At 37.8% G+C, this 19,443-nt stretch overlaps 1 long non-coding RNA gene across 1 annotated transcript in view; it reads right to left on the minus strand.

The window, feature by feature from the left end:
- The window catches only part of LOC133135508 (uncharacterized), a 43,170-nt gene extending 28,606 nt beyond the window's left edge, over positions 1-14,564 (minus strand). Inside the window, exon 1 of the long non-coding RNA XR_009709403.1 lies at positions 14,200-14,564. This is a non-coding gene — a long non-coding RNA (uncharacterized LOC133135508). The remainder of the gene's footprint in view (positions 1-14,199) is intronic.
- Positions 14,565-19,443: the final 4,879 nt, after the last annotated feature.

The raw sequence follows: 19,443 nt of genomic DNA on the forward strand, positions 1-19,443 counted from the left end.
TGACCCACAGGGCTGTTGGAGATTACCAGCCCAACTGTTCACATCATTAGTATGTTAAGTCATTTCATTTCACAAAAACAACCCTTTTCATCTTTTGTCTTTTAGAAGACAAATAAAATAAGGGGGGTAAAACTGGCAGTAAAAGAAAGAAAAGGTGAGATTTTCCATTTCCAAAGGCTAATATATAATGTTCATATAGATACTGACATCATCACGTTTTAACAAACTCCTGTGCATTTATAATATAGTCAAACCCAAACTTGGTGGCATCCATCGAAATTGATACTTTTTTTTTTTTTCTCCATATTTGGAATATATAATTATAAAGATTACACTTAAGCTAATGTGTCAGAAGTATGACTAATTATCAGGAGTACATAGAACTATCAAGTAATTGTCAGATTCATTCAATTCAGTTAATTCAATTTAGTTCCAATTTATAAAACATCTTTTTCTTCTCTTGACATGTCGCAATCGGCACCCTGACCCACGCCGGCCTGCATCAGCCCGGGATTGCAGTGCGATTGCAGCAGCCTTCCCCTGTGGAGATGTTTACCTATGCCCTTGCATCCTCAACGCAGGGACTGTGCACTATTTCAGCCTGGAGATGTGGGGAAAATGAATGCATTCCACTCCTGAAGGAGCGAGCCGGGCAGGGGAAATATGCGAGGCTGGGGGCGGCTCAGCAGAAGGCAGGTTTGAGCTGGGAGGCGGCCGTTATCGGCTGCAGGATATCAAAGATGACTGCTGAGAACTGGTAATCACATTGCCCATACACTTCAGAGAGCAGAATGCTTAAACCAGTCTGTGTGACTTCTGGGTTAGACGTGACTGCAATCATAGAAACTCATCAAAGATGGCAAGACAATCAGGTATCAGATCATATGTGCTATGGCGCTTGATAACCCACACCTTAACAATTATGATTGCTATAATTATCATAGGTAGACCTGTACACTAGCTTGTTAATTCAAATATTGAATCAGCCAAAGCATGCATACATGGTCAAGAAGTTCAGCTGTTTTTCAGACCAAATGTCAGAGGAGGAATCTAAGTGACTTTAACCGTGGAATGATTTTTGGTGGCAGACAGGGTGGTTTGAGTATCTCAGAAACTGCTGATCTCCTGGGATTTTCACGCACACTAACCTCTAGAGTGTACAGTTAATATAAATGTCTCAATACCAAATATAGTTATTTCTAGGTAATCCAGCCACACTGTATAAGTGAAATTGTTCATGTATATGTACTTTTTTTGTATCACCGTAATACTATTATTGATACAGCAGCTAGAAAAAAAAACTAAATACCAAAATTGTTACTGTACACACACACAATATAACATAACATTAGCCAATGTGATAAAGAATAGATAATTTACTGATAAAATATGACTGACTATCATTCCCATAATTTAAGTTTCTCAGCCATTTATTTAAAAGACATAATGCTGATAATGTTTGTATTTAAAACAATTATTGCAAAATTTCTGGTCATACTCCGCTGGGAAATTAATTATTAATTATTAATTAATTATCACTTGCTATTTCAGGATGCAGACAGTTCAAAAGATCTTTCATCTTTCATTTAATTTAATGCTCAATTCTATTTTAGAGTCACCTTTCTCTTTTAATCATTGAATTGAATACACCATTGCAGACGTGATAGCACAAATGAAACAGTATTTTTAAAAAGCCCCGTACCAAAACTCAATGTTATGTCAAAACAACTATATTTCAGACGGTTACATCACTTACATTTTGTTTGGCTTCACTGACATGCTTGAACTTGCTAGCCCAGGAGTCAGTTATATATTTATATCAGGGCTTAAAAATATGTTGTCGCTGATCATTACTTTTCTGCAAAATATTGGGGACTGTAGACTGGAGCACCGTGACCATTTCAGATGTGAAAAATGTGTAGTCAGGCAGGACACAGGATGCGCACAGTTTATAACTGACTGCACTCAAATGTTTCACCTATGTTTCATCTATGCAAACAGATCAATTTTGACATGACATGACAAATTATCCAATCGATTTACGTTGTTCAATGTAACCTATCACTCTGTTCCTATTACTGTTTAATCTAGAGTACAGCTTTTGGCATTCAACCCAAAGAGCAGTCTCCATGTCAATGGTGTATAACCCCCTGATAGGGCATTTAACTTATTTAAAGATCAAATATTGTGCCTCAGGTGAGAAATATTCAATAACTGCAGATGATACATTATTTCTGAGATTCTGTGGCTCGAGTCAACTGCATGTTTACCATATGAACCACACATCATTTGTTGATGGCAGAAAATGGAGAACACATGAGACATTGAAATTCTCTTGAACAGAATTATAGCACATTATTTCACCCCCTTTGATTTGATATCTGCTTTGGCGATTCATGAGTAATATGAAACATGACATCATCTGTGTTTATTTGAAATACCAAAAGAAAAGTAACTATATTTACCAGTAATTTACTGCCGAATGAATGTTTTTCTGTATATTACAATCCATGTGTGATAATGCGAACATGACCAGGCTGGATCCAGCAGGGCAGTTCAAAGGCTTTACATGAACATATTAGAAATGAAACATGGGCTTGTTCCATGAAAGTAGGCTGTACCACAGCTCTGAATAGATATTGCCTCTGTGAGCAGCGGGGTGCAGGAATGAATAATATGCGGAACAAAAGCATGAAGATAACATAGGTGTTCCACCAATATTCACTACTTCATCACACAAGATCAATTGCATATACAGGTAGATCACGTAAAATCAGTTAACTGTAATGGAAAAACAACAACAACAATGAATTCACAGGCACTTTGTGGTCACTTTCTAGCGCTTGCCTTTTTAGCCAAACATTGTTGCATTTTGTTTTTAACGTTCACTGATTCAGCTGGAAAGCTTCTGCTTTTCAAGCTTCTAAAGTGACTTTCTAGACAGTATTTCAAATATGTTTTTGAAAGAAATGAATAACCCTCTGGTTCATTCCACTGCCAGAAATATAATATTTTCAACATTACTACTGATATTGGCGCCTGAAATAAAACTGTGGTTGAGGGAGGGATCTGAGGAGGCGGCTGTACACAAACACAGAGAGCAGCAGATACTATAAAGTGAGTACAGCTTTTTATTGCTTTATAATATCCATTCTAGAAATAACATTGGAAGATGTGGGAACATAACTTACTTGCAATGGAAGACCCTCATAATAAAAAGGGTAACCCCTTCATTGAAATGTTTGCATCTGGTTATGTATGTGCTGCAAATGTTAAAGACGAAGGAATGAAATGCCAGGGAACAAAGGCCAGCCCCACATGAACTGCAAACCTCATGTACAGTAAAGGACTTGTCCTTTATTAAATAAAGAATTTTAAAGCAGCATCTGAATTCGTTTGTGAATTGATATAATGATTTTTTTTTTAATGAACAGCAAATTATTAATTCCTCTGAAGTGTATACTATTATAAATAATTAACTTATTAAAAACATAAAAGGCTAGCAATGGGAGATACTGGGTTTCAAGCAACACTTCAACCATAATCAATTCTGCATGCTATACAGCTCATTTTCTGTTTTGGAGTATCTGTGTATTCAGAAGTGTAGCATGTCTTCCTATCCTTAAAGTACTTTATCTGCTCTTCAAAAACATCTTGGTGGCAAATGCATTGCTGCACTTACAGAGAAGGCAGAAAATTAAAGAAATATTGATTTAAAAGGTCCAATAAAGATCCAATTAAATTAGAAGTTACTTAAAAAAAGTACAGATATTCCAAAGTTTGCTCAAATGTGCTGTGGGTTGTGTACCTGCTGAAGTGATTTAACATTGAAATGATGAATGATGTAACCTGATTTAAAGCTGAAAGTCCATCTGCCCCATATCATTTGCATTCCATAATGTGAGGATTGAAAAAGAAGACACTAAAATGCAAGACACACTTAAGAGAAGGCAGTGAGATTACGGATGGATTATTCAGATAATTAACAGACTTTTTAATCAAGAAAAACAAATGAGAGATTTGCACCAATGATCAGTTTAAAGGCAACTTTAATAATTGTTTCCTGCTGTACATCTCAGAAGCTTATACTCCAGTACATAAGAGAAAGTTTTCTCTCTGTGGGATGGATGTCACATTGTGTGGTGGTCACCCATGGAGATCAGGCATTTAGGTTTTTTTCAGGTTATCTTTTGTTTTTCTGATAGAAAGGGATCGGTTGGAAGATGATCGTTAGGTGACCTGATTAATAATGAACTCAATCAGCTTTATGTAATAAAATCCCAGGGAGCAAAATGTGGACTGTGGATGTCTAGAAGTTTTACATGTTTTGACCCTAATATAGCTCAGGTTTCACCCGGATATACCTGTAGCCAGGCTACATCTTGATCGGTTAGAAAACCTACAATTTGTAGGTTTCACCTGAATGGCAAAACAGCATTTCACATACTTTTCACCATAAAAAATGTTCACTAAGATAACACAACTCCAATTAACATTTTCTCATTCATGAGTTTGAAGTGAGCTGCCGGCACCACTAGTGACCCTTCCTCAATTATTGGGTTGGGGTGTTGGTCCCCGGGTATATTCTTCTGAGAATATAAAGTGGTCCCACTCAAATTATTTCAATGTTATTTATTGCAAAGTGATAATTTCAAAGCTGACATGTCTGGACTAATGTCTCTCTCATTTATACCCCATAGTGAACTCGCTGTTCAGATGCCTGCCAATGTGTTTCACGTCTACTTACTGTAATTCTCTATCTGTATCTAGTCTGGCCCCATCATGGTAGAATGAGCCAATCAGTGAGAGATTAGCACTGTCCAGTCCAATCACGACCCACCTCCCTCTCCAAGAGCTCATCTACAGGACTTTACATCCTCCTCTCACACATCCTTCTCAAAAGATTGTTGTTCTCAGTGTTAATTCAACGCCAATTGGGACCATAAGTACTCTGTAAGTGTTGATTTAACACTGAACATTTTACTGTGTTCTGTGTGTTTTAATATTGTGAATTGTACTGTGCATCTAACCCTGTATTGCTGAATTGTCGACATGTGTTTTACATGTCTCAGTCGACATCTGCTGTGTTCTGGCCTCTTAGCCAGGCTGTTTTTTGTCAATTAGAACTTCTTTTCAGTTACCTTACATGGTTATAGAATGGATACATGAATTAATGATTCAAAATATATATGCCTGCAGGTTCAGATTTCCTGGGTCTTCAAAGAATCTGAGATACAATTCCACTTTTGAACTTCCCACGTACAAACACTGAACATTTTATACGTTTCCCAGTTTTACAATAACAGTAAAATAAAAAAGAATTTAAGCATATTGTCAGTATAACTTTAAATTTACTTTAAAATCAAGTGAAATCAAGTAAGAAATGGTTAAACAGAAGAGCTCTCCCAGTTTCCAAGTGCATTACAGAAGTGATATTGGACACGAGCAGAAATAAATGACATATGACTTCGGGAGCAGACTTTCCGTGGCTGAAAGTTTACTGCCAATGTGCGAAGAACAAAACGAGGAGTCAAAAAAATGGGCAATCGCAGGAGGCAAACATGGTCGAGAGATATTGATAAAGGCTGGTTTAAAGAAGATGGGAAAAGATACTCTGGGATTACCTATCACTGCTTTCTGGGGAAAGGTTATTTCACCCAGATAAGGTTAAGGGAGGAATGGAAAAAGAGGAATCGCAGATATTCTAACCAGTCTTCTCTCACAGTCTTTGATATCAACTGTATATTTTATCTCATTGTGTGCTCTAGACAGAGAGAATTTCTCAGAGAGGTATGGGAAGAAGAGGCTCCACAGTTTGAAAAACTACAGTGCAGGTTTTCTGGCACACACACAAATATAGGAGCCTGAAAGGAATGTGAAACATAAACATATATTTCACTGGAATATTTTGACTAGAAAAGGCATTTGCAAAACTGATTATATTCCATTATCTAATGATTCATAACATAAAAAGTTTAATTGAGTGAGGGTAGGGCTTTCAATATGCCCGTCTCCTGTGTTATGTTAGCCTTTCGTATCAATTGTTTTAGTAGTCAGTAATCAATACATAAAACGATCTTTTCCAAAATGGACAAACATGGCACAGTTTAATGACACTGCTAGAGAGGTTTGGGTCATACCTCTTACTGCATGCTCAAACAATGGCAGGTCTCAGAATGACACATACTAATGCTCTGATGTAACAGTGCTGCACTACAGAATACAGATTATATCATTTTCGCAGAGATAGTTAAACATTTATCATGTGCTTATGTGATTACTCAGCAATTTTATTACATGTTGTTTCTTTGATGAGCTTAGAAATATAATATTTCTTGTCGTACTGAAAAATGACACAAAATACAAAATGAGTGTCATTATGCACTTTCATTTTCCGTGCACTGCTCTCTGGGGGAAAAAAAAGAAACATTAATATGCACTTTAGCTTTGAAACTAACAAAGTTATAGGCACACAGCTGATGGGGATTGTGAAAGTTGATGCTGAAAAATAAAGGACTGCTTTCCAAAGCAGGGAAATTATTAAAATGTAATTATATGCAGATTTGAAAACAATCTCAGGTATAATTTTCCCCGTTTGAGTTCAGCTTCTGCGACATTAATATCCCATTCACAACATGTGCACTGGTTTAGTGTAATGGCGTGCTGCTGAACACATGTAATCTCAGTTTACTGGGCTATTTTAGAATCAGCAATAAAAAGCGTACTTTTTAAAACAATGTAAAAACCATTTATTCTGTTTATGGGGCCAAGCACTGCAGGGCACCGTATTTGTACGGCGTTTTATTCTTCTGCTTGAAGGGAGACAGCTAAATTGTGAGTTCACAAGTACAAAAACAACACTATTTTCATTTCTTATCTTCCCGCATTCTCCAGTGGGAGGTAGCATGTGTAAAACACAGCGATCATAATGGGTTGAACAGTAAGCATTATTGTTATGCGTCTGACATACGGTATATCAGTATGCTGTAGCTAGACTTATATTATGTAAAATGCTCATATGCAAGTGTATTAGTGTTTTAATAAAATTCTAATAAATGCATCCAACCTGCCTCAGTACAGCAATATGAATACCACATCAATCCACAGTTTAGACCCCAGTGTGTTTGAGTTCATTACTTATACAGTAAGTTCACCTTAAAAGCTTAAACAGAATGTTAAAACTTCTCATTTAAATCTTTTTTACTCCATAATTTTGAATTTCTGAATCAAACTGCCTCTCTGCCGTGCCATCTATACACACCTGAGGGAAATTACACTGTGTACCGGGGCAATGGGACACCACGGGCTGCACAGTACTACACCAGATCTTTCTGTCAGGTCATGAATGTCGCATAGGACTCACAGGAAAGGTTACCATACCCTAACTTCCAAATATAAATAAAAAATACCAATGTGTTCATGTTTAAGAAAACAACGTCCAAGATGAAGTAAATCAAAAATCTATGACTCACACGGTCTGTCATTAAGCTATTTTCTTCACTCCATGTTTAAATATAATTAATGTAACATGCATAAATTACCATACTATATAATATAAAAATGTATGTGATACTATTGTGCAGCTACTATTTCCAGCAGTCAACCCTTACAGACTATAAATATTCTGCTTATATCATACAATACTATTTATTATACATACTTAGAATAATGTAGTCATGTCTGTGCACTTTGATATTTTGCACATTTGTTAATGTCTTGCGGGAGGTATGATTATTAGACTATCAGCATAATATTTTTAATTTCCTTACTCCAGCCTCAGGTAACTAGAAATGTGTCATTACGTACAGAATGCTGTTATAGCAATGAAGAGATTAAAAAAGTCCTCTCTCAACACCCAAAAGAAAATACAACAGCAATGTAATACTTTCATAAAAAAGGCCATCATTTGAATATTCACATTTCTTAAAGGTGCAATAGGTAATTTCGGACTCCTAATGGTCAAGAGAGGAATTGCAACAACAGGCAACCTCAAACCCAGCACTGTTTATGCTTCTATGAATATATTGTACAATATAAATCGTTATTATACAGTTCAGTGTTCTCGTGCACTGTTTTGGAAAGCTGACAGTGACAAACGCCTGCCGTCTTTTCATAGTGTTCTAATAAGAAAATGTTTGCCGAGCAGGTGACTTTATGAGATCTTGACTTTGGTGTGCTACACAACACTGTTTATAGTTTTCACTTTAGTGGACCAACTATATTGTGACAAGCAAGTTATTTGGCTGCATAACTAGCCGGCTATATAACTAAGATATGATAGTCTACCACAAACGATGCAACTACAACTTACAGTTTGAGAGAAATAAAGGTTTATGGATGATTGAACACATAAAGAGACAAAAGGAACGTGTATCTGCCCAAATTGCACTCCAGACAAGCGATTACTGAAACTCTGTATACTATTGATTATCTATTTAGAAAACAATACCAGTTCGCTATAACAAGCAAATTAGCGATTACCAGTTAGCTTCCTGAATGTACAAATATCCACCTGAAGCACAGCGCTTGTGCAATCGCTACTATGTTCGAAATGCCTACATTTTATCATAGGTGGATATTTGTAAATTCTTCAAGCGAACTATAGCTAATTTACTTGTTGCTACCGATAACAAACTGGTATTATTTTATAACTAGATATGTAGTATTTGCTTGGATAATAAGCAATAGTACACAGAGTTTCAGTGTTTGCTTGCCTGGAGAGCAATTATCAGAATAAGCCCTACACCATTGGCTGTGGCATTTTTCAACCAATGAGCTTTAATTGTTGTACAGCTGTACAATGTTTTGATACATTTGACGGCCCGACAAATGTACACTTTGAAACCCGAATTTAAGGACTATAAACACAGGCAGAGGGTGAGTCAACATATCAGTGAGTCTTTTTCAATGATAGGAAGGGATTTACAATGGTCTTGTAACAATGATCTAACACAAAAATCTTACCTATTGTACCTTTAAAACTTTACGTAAAATGAAGAATATCCTACAAAAAACATGGACCGCAAATTATTTACTGCACATGCCTTAAGTTCTGTCATTGAAAAAGTGAGTCCTGTAATATGTAAATGTATGTTGGTAACAATAATAGCAAATAGCACGTTTTAAGGTATGCATGAAACACATAAATACATTTTTGGGTAACACAACCTGAACCCCTCGCCATAAGGCTGACATAACACTTTCATACACATGACATAAGATGGAATAACAGAGCTCATATCAAATGACATAAAACTGTCATACTTTTATCTATAAAAATAACTGTGTAATTTACAGTAATATTTTATTGTGGATTTTTGATCTGCGCTGCCAGCCAGTGATCAGGGCACTTTCTTTACTATGGATACCATGTAGTGCTATTTCCCTGAACCTCACTTAGGAGAGAAAGTAAAAAGGAAAGCAGAAAGTTCCAAAAAAAACGTAATAGTAATAACATTACACAAATGTAATTGTGTAACTTTTCCTGACGCATACATTTCACATTCAAAACAGTCCCTTTGTTTGCATTATCCGTTATTATTCAAATTGAATTTGGGCAGAGGCTGCTCACTGTAACCATCGCAGAAGCTTCCGGAGAGCCTCTGCCTCCCTGCCTCCTGCTGTCCATATCCACGCCAGGTGTTTTCCATCACGCAAATGTCTTTATCTTCTTAAGAGAGGTAAAGTGCCCTCTGAAATCGCACAAAACTGCCAAAGTCATCAGTCACTCTACTGAGGAAATATTTAAGCCTTGTCATTTACCCCCCCCTTCCCAAGAGGTTTGTGTCAGGCTGCAATCTGGTGCCAGAGCTGAAATACAGTCTAAGCTATCAGTCCCAACCGATGCCACTGGGACTGTATGTTTTAAAGGCTAGAGTTTACATTCCATCCCAAAGGGGGGAAATGCCCTGTCAAAAGTAATATGGTGCAATCACTCACTACTGGCACACACTGCCTCATTCCCCAAAAAAATTCAACTCTTATTAGTTCATTTTTACTTTATATAAAGACTACCGGTAACCGCGCACGCAAAGGCCATTATTCGTGCCATGACCTTCCCTTATTACCTATATTTACTTTGTTGGAATGAAGTCTATTTTGAAGCAGGACGTTCAACCAATGCCTGCACTACCCAATTCTCAATTTCCGTCAAAACCTCAGGCAGTGATGGGGTCACTTGATGACCACCAGCAGAACTAGCATACAGATTGAAAAAGCCTGATTACACTGTATGATCAGAGTGCCTTCTCCTGCCAAATGGCATCTTCAAATAGCCACAGACTACACACAGACCTCCAAAGTTCCATTATGGCCTTTTTTATGGCATATCTTAACATTGAAATCTAAACATTTTGCTGCAGCTTTGCTTGTTAACCATGGACCTTTTTTTTGTTCATTATCCACTGTTTGTGGATAAGATTGCCATGATTCTGTCTCTTCCCGCAGGTCACTATACCTAAGAGCCAGTGTGGAAGAGGATGTCTGAGATTCTGAGGCACCATTGGGGGGGGAACTACTGTATGTGATTCCTGCCTAGATGAAGAAAATAAAAACAAGATTACTAATCAGAGATTTGTTTTAAATTGAAATTGAAACTGTTTATAATGTAATGTAATGCTTACAGCTAGTCAGATACCTGCTTTTTGCTGTACAGCTGAATAGACAGTGAGTAACTAGCTGGAATCCTTTCTAGCTAGTTCCCTCATGAGACATAGATTTGCGAAAACCTACCACAAGCTACTTAACCAATATGTTATATGTATGTTACATAATCCATTTCCTCTGCAGGATCACTGCAGGGTAAAACGTTCAGCGTTAATTAAACTCTAATAGTGTCCAATTTGGACAATATGTACTCTGGGAGAGTTAAATTAACACAGAACATTTCACTGTGTGAATCCTTGACCACAAGGCGATCACAGAAAATGAGGCTAGCAGCGCCCTCTTTGTTGCTCCTTTCATAGAAATATCAATATCTGAACCTTCAAATGAAAACATGGGGAATTTTCACTTCCTAACTGTTCAAAAGAATTAAAATAACAGGTATATTGAATACTGAAATGGCCCACAAACCTCATCCGATTCATTTTTTTATACTCCACAGTCCACACTTGACCAGATCTGCTCAAGCCCCGAGGATCATGTTTCTAAATAGAATGTGCATTCTGCACTAATCCTCAATTATCATTTGCCTTTTTGGTTTAAAATAATAATAATGAACTTCAGAAGCCTCCCGGAAGACAAAATGCCAGAATGAATGATAAACCTTTAACACTTACTAAGCATGGGGCGATTCCAGGATTTCTGAAATGAGGTGGCACAGGGGGGACCAAGAACCAGTCGGGGGGGGGGGGCAATGGAAAACGAGAAAGAAAATCAGAAATGAACACAGCGTTGAAAATCGGCTTAGAAAGAATTGGGCAGGATTTTCAGGCTCTTGTGCAGTGCCCTGTACCCTAGTACGGGTGGTACTTTTTTATGTTTAATATGTTTACACCAAGTGTGATCTTTTTTCAGTCATACTGGTAAAATATAGTACATTGAGCATCTCGGTAATCATTCAGAGTAAAATATGCTCATGAATATCATTAGGCGGGTGCCCACTTAACACTTGTGATTGTGAATTAAAGTTTAGAACACAGCCAAACAGAGATAAGTTTGCAGAAGCGTTTTATAGCTGATTCATATTCATGGTTTAGAGTGGGATGGGAGAGCATTAGGCTGATACACTTCCTCAAGTGAGGGGTATGGCAAGAGAGCTTCTGAAAAATAATTACCTAGCATGACTCATTTATCCATTTCGTGTGTATAAAGTACTTCAAATCCTGTCACTATTTCAAAGTTTGCAACTTTGCAACTATTTCAATAGCTCTGAAATATTTTGTAACTGTATTTGGTAAAGGTAACATAAAGTGTATCACGTCTTCTTTTACTTATTACACTGTATGTGGATTTCTAGTGATGCCCATAAAACTGTAAGAAAGAACATAAAATGTATATTCATATTCACTACTGTATGGCAAATATTGGTTGCTGATTTGTGGACAATAAATCTGTAAAATTCATGGAACATGAACTTATCCCAATATGATTCTAAAAGATTTTAAATGAAAAAAATTTTGAAAAAATAAAAAGGACATTTATAGCCACGCAAGGTCACAATACATTTTGGCATAGGCCATGCTCATTTATTAGTGTGATATATACCATGACATACTGTACATGAAAATGTAAACTTTCACATATACTTTATATACAGTGCAGTCCTTACCTATACTTGCTTTAGCTCTATACTTCAGCTCATAGGATTTGCAAAGAAACACTGCACATGAATAAGGCTATAAAGCTTTAATTTGACCGTACTTACATCCATATCAGGTGATTAATGTAGGAATAGCAGCGCTTTTCATGCATAGTTTCCCCATTTTTGGGGACCAAATTACATTAATTGGACAAATGACAATAATCTTTAAGTCGTCATATTGGGTATGTGATTGCAAATCGTTTGCATTCAATGACTGCCTAAAGTCTATGACCTGTGCTGAATATCTTCCTTGGTGATGCTCTGCCAGGCGTGTACTGCAGCCCTTTTCACTTCCTGTTTGTTTTTGGGGCATTTTGTCTTCAGTCTGGTCTTCAGCAAGTGAAAAGCATGATCAGTTGGATTCAGGTCAGGTATTTGACTTAACCAGTGGTAGCCACTTGGTTGCTTTAGCACAATGTTTGTGGTCATTGCCCAACATTTCCCTATTCTCCAATGAGCCTGTTGGATCTGAGCAGATAAGATGTTTCTGTACACTTCAGAATTTATCCTGCTGCTGCGATCAGCAGTCAAATCATTAATAAAGACGTGAGCCAGTTCCACTTGCAGCCATACAGAACCAAGCCATAACACTACCTCTGCCATGTTTCATAGGGTACATTCAGATAATATGGGTGCGGAGTGCTTTGGATCATGAGCAGTTATTTTCTTCCTCCACACTTCCCTCTTTTAATCACTTTAGTATAGGTTAATACCTATCCCATCTGTCTATAAGACTGCAGTGCTGTACAACCCTGTAGTTTTTTTTATTTTTAGCAAACTCTAAACTGCTGTTCTTGTGGCTTACCAGTGGTCTGTATCTTGCAGTGTTCTCTCTGAGGTTATGCTCCTGTAGTCTTCCATTTATGGCAGTCTTTGAAACATGTATGCCTACTCTACATCATGGAGAGTGGTCTCTGTCTATTTGAGAGTAAAAATTCTTCACAATTGAAAGTATTCTTCATCCAGCCACTACAGTGGTCAAGCATTATTGCATATTAACAATGTCCCCAACAGCTGATGGAGTCTCTGATGGACTTCTTTGGTCCTCATGTTGAGACAGCAACAGACTCCTCTCAAATGCAGATAAAAAAATGGGGGAGTGTAAAAAGGGCTGTGATATCTAAGTTACCACACAGTCTGCATTTGAACCTCACTGTTCAAATACGGACTGTATCCACAGAATATATACAATGGCAATGGTACCTTTCATTCTGCACATTAAATCAAATCAACAGGTAAATAGTCAACAGTCAATATTGGAATATTACATGCTCAAAGTAAATATGCAAATACAACCTAACCTTTTCAATTGCACAGAACGTCTTGGTAAACTCCCGAGTTGCATTGCCTGCATACATGACACTAGAGTGACGCTGAGGCAGACCGAGGACTACATAGCGCCCAGAAATGCATCCCACAAGTTCTGTTACGGCAAATGCATGTCTCGCCCCTTTGTCATCGAATGTGAAAGCATATTCCCAATTCGACGTAGGTTAGTCACTAATCAAACACCAACCGGTTATATTGCCAATGTTCCTTTAGACAGATTTGTGGTGCCTGGTGTCAGCAATCTTGGGCGTGCTTGTTATCAGTTGTCGCGGATAATAATACACCAATAAGGTGCACGTTGACGCAAAATCATTCTTCTGTATAGTCCCAAATAAATAATACTCCACATAAGTAAATAAAGAGCATATCTGATTATTAGTATGTTAATTAATCTTAATCAGTGCACGTGTGAAATTCTGAACCAGCCTAAAAGTTTGTGAAAAGTTGTTAGGAATGTCCATCAAATGTTGGATATTGAGCATTTCGCTCCAATAATATCTGGTAGATTCAGACCTCCCTATAAATACGGCATGTAAAAAATGTATATATATATTTAAAAAACGTACCTCTTGAAACGGCGCCTTTTTCCACTGCGGAGCGGGGATTTGCTTTGCAGCGTGTAGGAGCAATGCTAGCTTACTGCAGGCTACTCTCATAGAAAGTTGTTCTGAGCGAAGGCTGGAGCACTCTCTGTCACTGCAACTGTCTGTCTGGCGGTGCCTTTCTCGCTCTAAGAACGCCTGAAGTCTGTCAAAAAGACATGCGAGCGGATCCTTTGTCTAATCCCCCCACGAAGTAACCGTGACAGCATCCCTGGATCTTTGACAAAACTCGGTGATAGGAGTCCTGGAAGCTGGTAAGTTGGAAGATAAAATAGATTTCCCCGGCTGTTAAGACGTGCAGTACAGTAGTGCGGTCGGAGAACTGCCTCTGTCAGAAGACAACGGAATGTGATGTGAATAAGTACTTTAGTCTGGCGATAATAGAGTGCACAACATTGCTCGGTGGCATTACAGGCAACCTGTATCACTATGCCGTGCTTATTTCCTTAACCCCTGAATATTGAAAACTGGCTCACGTGGCAAGTTAACGCTGGAAACACCGCAGCGAAGCCCTCAAACACAAAGCGTGTTTCTGAAAGTGGAAAGATAATTACGAGAATACATGGAGTCCCCAATCGCGAAACAATTATTATTATTTATTAACACAAAGGCTATGATTTGCACACGTTACACTGTTGCGACGTGGGACCTATCTGTGTTTATTAATACACCTGTACTCAAACAGTTATTGCAGGACATGCGCTCGCATACAAGCACATAACATATAATAGGCCTATATATCATGAAAATACTACTACAAAATACTAGTTGTGTTCATTGACTTTTATAATAATAATAATAATAATAATAATAATAATAATTATTATTATTATTATTATTATTATTATTATTATTATTATTATTATTATTATTATTATTATTATTATTATTGTTGTTGTTGTTATTATTATTAGGCTATTATGTAATGCATAATTGTGTCATTGTCTTAAACAATGTGTAATGTGCTTGTGTCTGTTGTTTCACAAGACTGTACAGTACAGGCGTACAGTATAAATCAGAGTGCTTGTGAGTCTACACAAGGATGTTTGTTGATGTTTATGTTTTGCGAGTTTGTGCCATTTGTGTCTGTGTGCATGTTTGCGCATTGTGTGGCCCTATCAGAATTCTTATGGGTGTGGGTTTCCATTGCCTTTTTAAAATGTATTTCATTCCAGGCATATACTTTATGCCTTCTCAGAAGTGCTTATCCTTCAACTTGATGAAATAACACATTGTTCACAGCAGAATCAGTGTGCTACTGTATATCATTCCACCAAACATGGTGAATTATACTGTTGCTGTATTCACGTTTCATTAAGTAAGAGATAATTATTTGTTCTGTGCCCGTTGCCCCTATGTTTTACATATAATTCATATTCTGAAAAATGGCAGCAATGTCATTGCACTCTGTGATGAATAATGTGTCTAGTGAAATTGATTCAATGGCAAGGCTGTTTGTACTATGTGCACTAATTAACGGGGACAGAACATGAAATCAATGTGAATGACAGAGTGCAAGCACTTAGCATTGATACTTTAATAACATACAGTAAGCTGTGTCCAAAGACAAATCATGGTCTCTGTCCTGTTTTAATTTAAATTCCGCAATATGTAAAAAGCAAAAAAGTAAAGTAATTGTGGCACAGATATTTCACAGAAGAAACATGAGTCATTGAGTATTAAACAGTACAGAATAATTCATTCATTAATGGTACTACAATTATCATTGGTGAAATATTTCCAGAGTTTCACTTCTCAAAAACTGAAAACCAACAGTCAGTGAAACTGACCAAAACAGAAATTGTAATGTGTTTGATTGAATATGTATTCCCCAAAACACTCCACAATCACATTTCCAATAAGAATGTAAGTGACAGAACTGTTGGGGACATAATAAATCAAACGGCAAGATCCACTGCAAATACATAGGCAATATCCTTTTGCCAAGAGTATGTGTGCTCAGTGAATGTAATGATCATTATCCTCCAGCTTCAATGTGAATTTTAAGATTTGAAAACATATGAAAATGATGAATGAGGGTACTCTTTCCATTTATTACAGCTTGCCATTAAGTCAGAAGTGCTAGAATAAGTGACATTTTTTTAAAGTCACATGCAGGGAGATTTATATACTTTACATTGGTGAGATTTTAACATATTATAATCTAGAATCTGATGTAGGAATAATTTGTTACTTAGCCGCTGCTTTTATCCAAAGCAACTAAATGTTAATTAGACTAAGCAGGGGAAAATCCCCCCTGGAGCACGGGTGAAGGGCCTTGCTCAAGAGCCCAACAGCTGTGCAGATCTTACTGTGGCTACACCGGGGGTTGAACCACCAACCTTCTGGGTCATACTCATGTACCTTAGACCAGCATTACTCAATACCTGACGTCATGGCTCCATAGGGCAGGTGACCATCATGCCATACATGGGTCCTCCTGTATGGGTGAGGTCTGACCCCCTGGTAAGGCACATTCTGTGAGACGGGTGCATGGGGGTTGGACCCAAAATGCACGACTCAGAAACAATAGTAATATAAAGACCCCTCAGGGCTTTATTCGGGACGAATCCCAGGAGAGTAGTCAACACAAGCAAAGTCCATACACGTAGATCCAGCCAAACAAAAAGTAAACAAACAAAAAGCACGGTGCCGAGGGAAGAGGCAAACTCGTAGTCGGTAGACGTGCAGGGAGGTCTGGTAGCAGGAGAGCTGTCAGCGGGGCAGATGAACAGACGGACGGCAGGCAGAGGCGTAGTCGTGGGCGAAGCGGGAGTCGAAACCATGAAACAATCAGCAAAGCAAAAGTACAAAAACGGTAGGCGAGGACGTAGTCAAAAAACAAACGATGGTCACAAAACAGAAATCAATAATCAATGGTCGGTAAACAGGCTTGGATCGTAACGTGTAATCAATAGTGGTAAATGCTCAAGAGTTGCGTGGTAAACAGAGGCAGACAATTTCGCAGTGAACAGTTGCGCGACTGGGCTATAAATGCGGGTGTAGACAGGTGTAGACAATTAGTTAGAGCGTAGCAAGGAAATGGAAAACAGGTGTGATGGATGACAAGTTTAACAAGGAGATTAGTAATCGTTAGTAATAAACCTATCCTACCCTAGCATTAGTAAATTAGTAAATGACATGCACGAGAAACGTAAGGTAACATGAACACATGATTAGTTTGTTAGTTTCTACCCAATCCTGATCTAGCGTTAGTAGTTTTAGTAAATAGACAATAGGAAACAATTAGGGAGTGAATGACAGAAAGAGAGAGAGAGAAAAGGCGGAACGCAAGGTTTGCGGAAAGACATGTAAAAGTGTATGCATAAACAGTGACCAGTTAACGTAACAATAAACATAAATCAAAACATGACACAAAGCGAAACTAAGACGATAATCACTCAACATAACAAGGTAATATAATAGTACGAAACATAACTAGCCATGACAAGAAAATAAATCGTAACGAGACATAACTAAACATGACAAGAAAATAAATCGTAACGAAACATAACTAAACAACATGACGAACCTAGACTAACATAATACATGATAAGACACTACGTGACTAAGACAACATGAATAAACATAAAACATGGCGAGACAGACCTGAAACGTGACATTCTGGGCTGTGATCTCTGCATGTTATCCCCTCTGCTGTCGACCTATAGTATCTAAATTAAACAGAAAATACACAAGAAGGGCAGTGCTCTCCTTCAAAAAATACAATACCTGTAACCATGCTGTTGTTGTAGATTCAGTGTCGGTGTCAAACATGAAGAAAGAACAGTGATGATGAGCAAATCACATGGGAATGTGGTTCTGAGCATCGGTAATGATCAGAGAGAGCCAAAAGGTCACATTTATGAAGGTTTGGAGCATTACGAGTGGGATTATTTCACTGTCAAACATCCTCGTGAACTCTACCCTAACAAGGAAAAGAGAGGCAGCATAATAGCTGGAAGATTGCAGGAAAGTCCTGGAAGCACTATCTATGGGCCCATAACCGGCACATTTTCACACTGAGTTACTCTAATGAAATTCCCACTGCTTCCTCACTGACTGCACGTTGCTTGCGACAAGAAAGTCAACATGATTTCCACCCATGCTGTCTGAGGACACAGAGAATACATCTCTTTCAATATAATGAAAGAAATATATGTAGGCCTTCTGGAGACATCATTGTGTGCAAAGGCCCCTTTTCTTGCCTAAACTTGGTGAAATGCATTCACTAGATCCCATTTCTTCTAAGATCTGCTGTTTCAGTATTAATGTGGTTACTGAACAAGGTGTGCCTGTGTGTGTGCCTGTATGTGTGTGTGTGCGTGCTTGTGTGTACAAGAGTATATAATGATATGCACATCACATTACATTAATTTAGCAGATGGTCATATCCATAATGACTTAAAATACATAAGAGCATTCACCTGGATAATATAAGCAATAGTGCCAGATGTATAGCTGCACAGTTCTGAAATCATACTCAGAAATACAGCCTATTCTTATTCCCAGGAAATGTTCTCCATATTTGAATACTGGATGATCAGCAAAGTTCAGCACAAAACAAAATTTCAAGATGACATTAATTAAAATATGTTTCCATAACTTGCTGAGGCAATTAGTGTAACTAAATCAGCAGGCGAAGTCTGGGCTGGCAAGTCTGTTGGTGTAATCTTGCATCACGGTTGCTGACACAGAAAGCATTGTTGTTTATTTTGGAAATTGCTTCAGCATGATTCCTCCTTCTTTGCTTTTGCCCAAGGGCTCTGATTTTCCTTTCTTTACTTGTATAATTTAAGAGCGATGAGGCAGAAAAAAAAGTTGATGGGCATGTGCAGGGACATTTCTCAGTTTGATTTCTACTGACTGACAAACTCATAATTCTCCTTCTTAAGTCTTTGAATGTAACATACAGTTAGCATTATGCACCAGTGTGCAGGCATTTGATTGAGATTGATTCCACAAGCTCCAGTTTATCGATGTTTCAGTGGGCCTGATAATACTTTATGCTGAACACAAACGGTATTGTTTCGAATACCCAGTGGAGGTTAATTGGTTGATTGCCCACAACAAATTAAATTACACAAGTCAAAGGTCAATACGGGTGTTCTGGCACAAGCTACTGTTCGACATTACACCTCAGCCCAAAAAAGACATAAAATCTTTATGAGAACTGGTTTTGTCAGTCTCTCGTGAACAATATAGAGC

This window comes from Conger conger, chromosome 8 (genome assembly GCF_963514075.1).
Source record: "Conger conger chromosome 8, fConCon1.1, whole genome shotgun sequence".
In the NCBI taxonomy this organism is placed as follows: domain Eukaryota; kingdom Metazoa; phylum Chordata; class Actinopteri; order Anguilliformes; family Congridae; genus Conger; species Conger conger.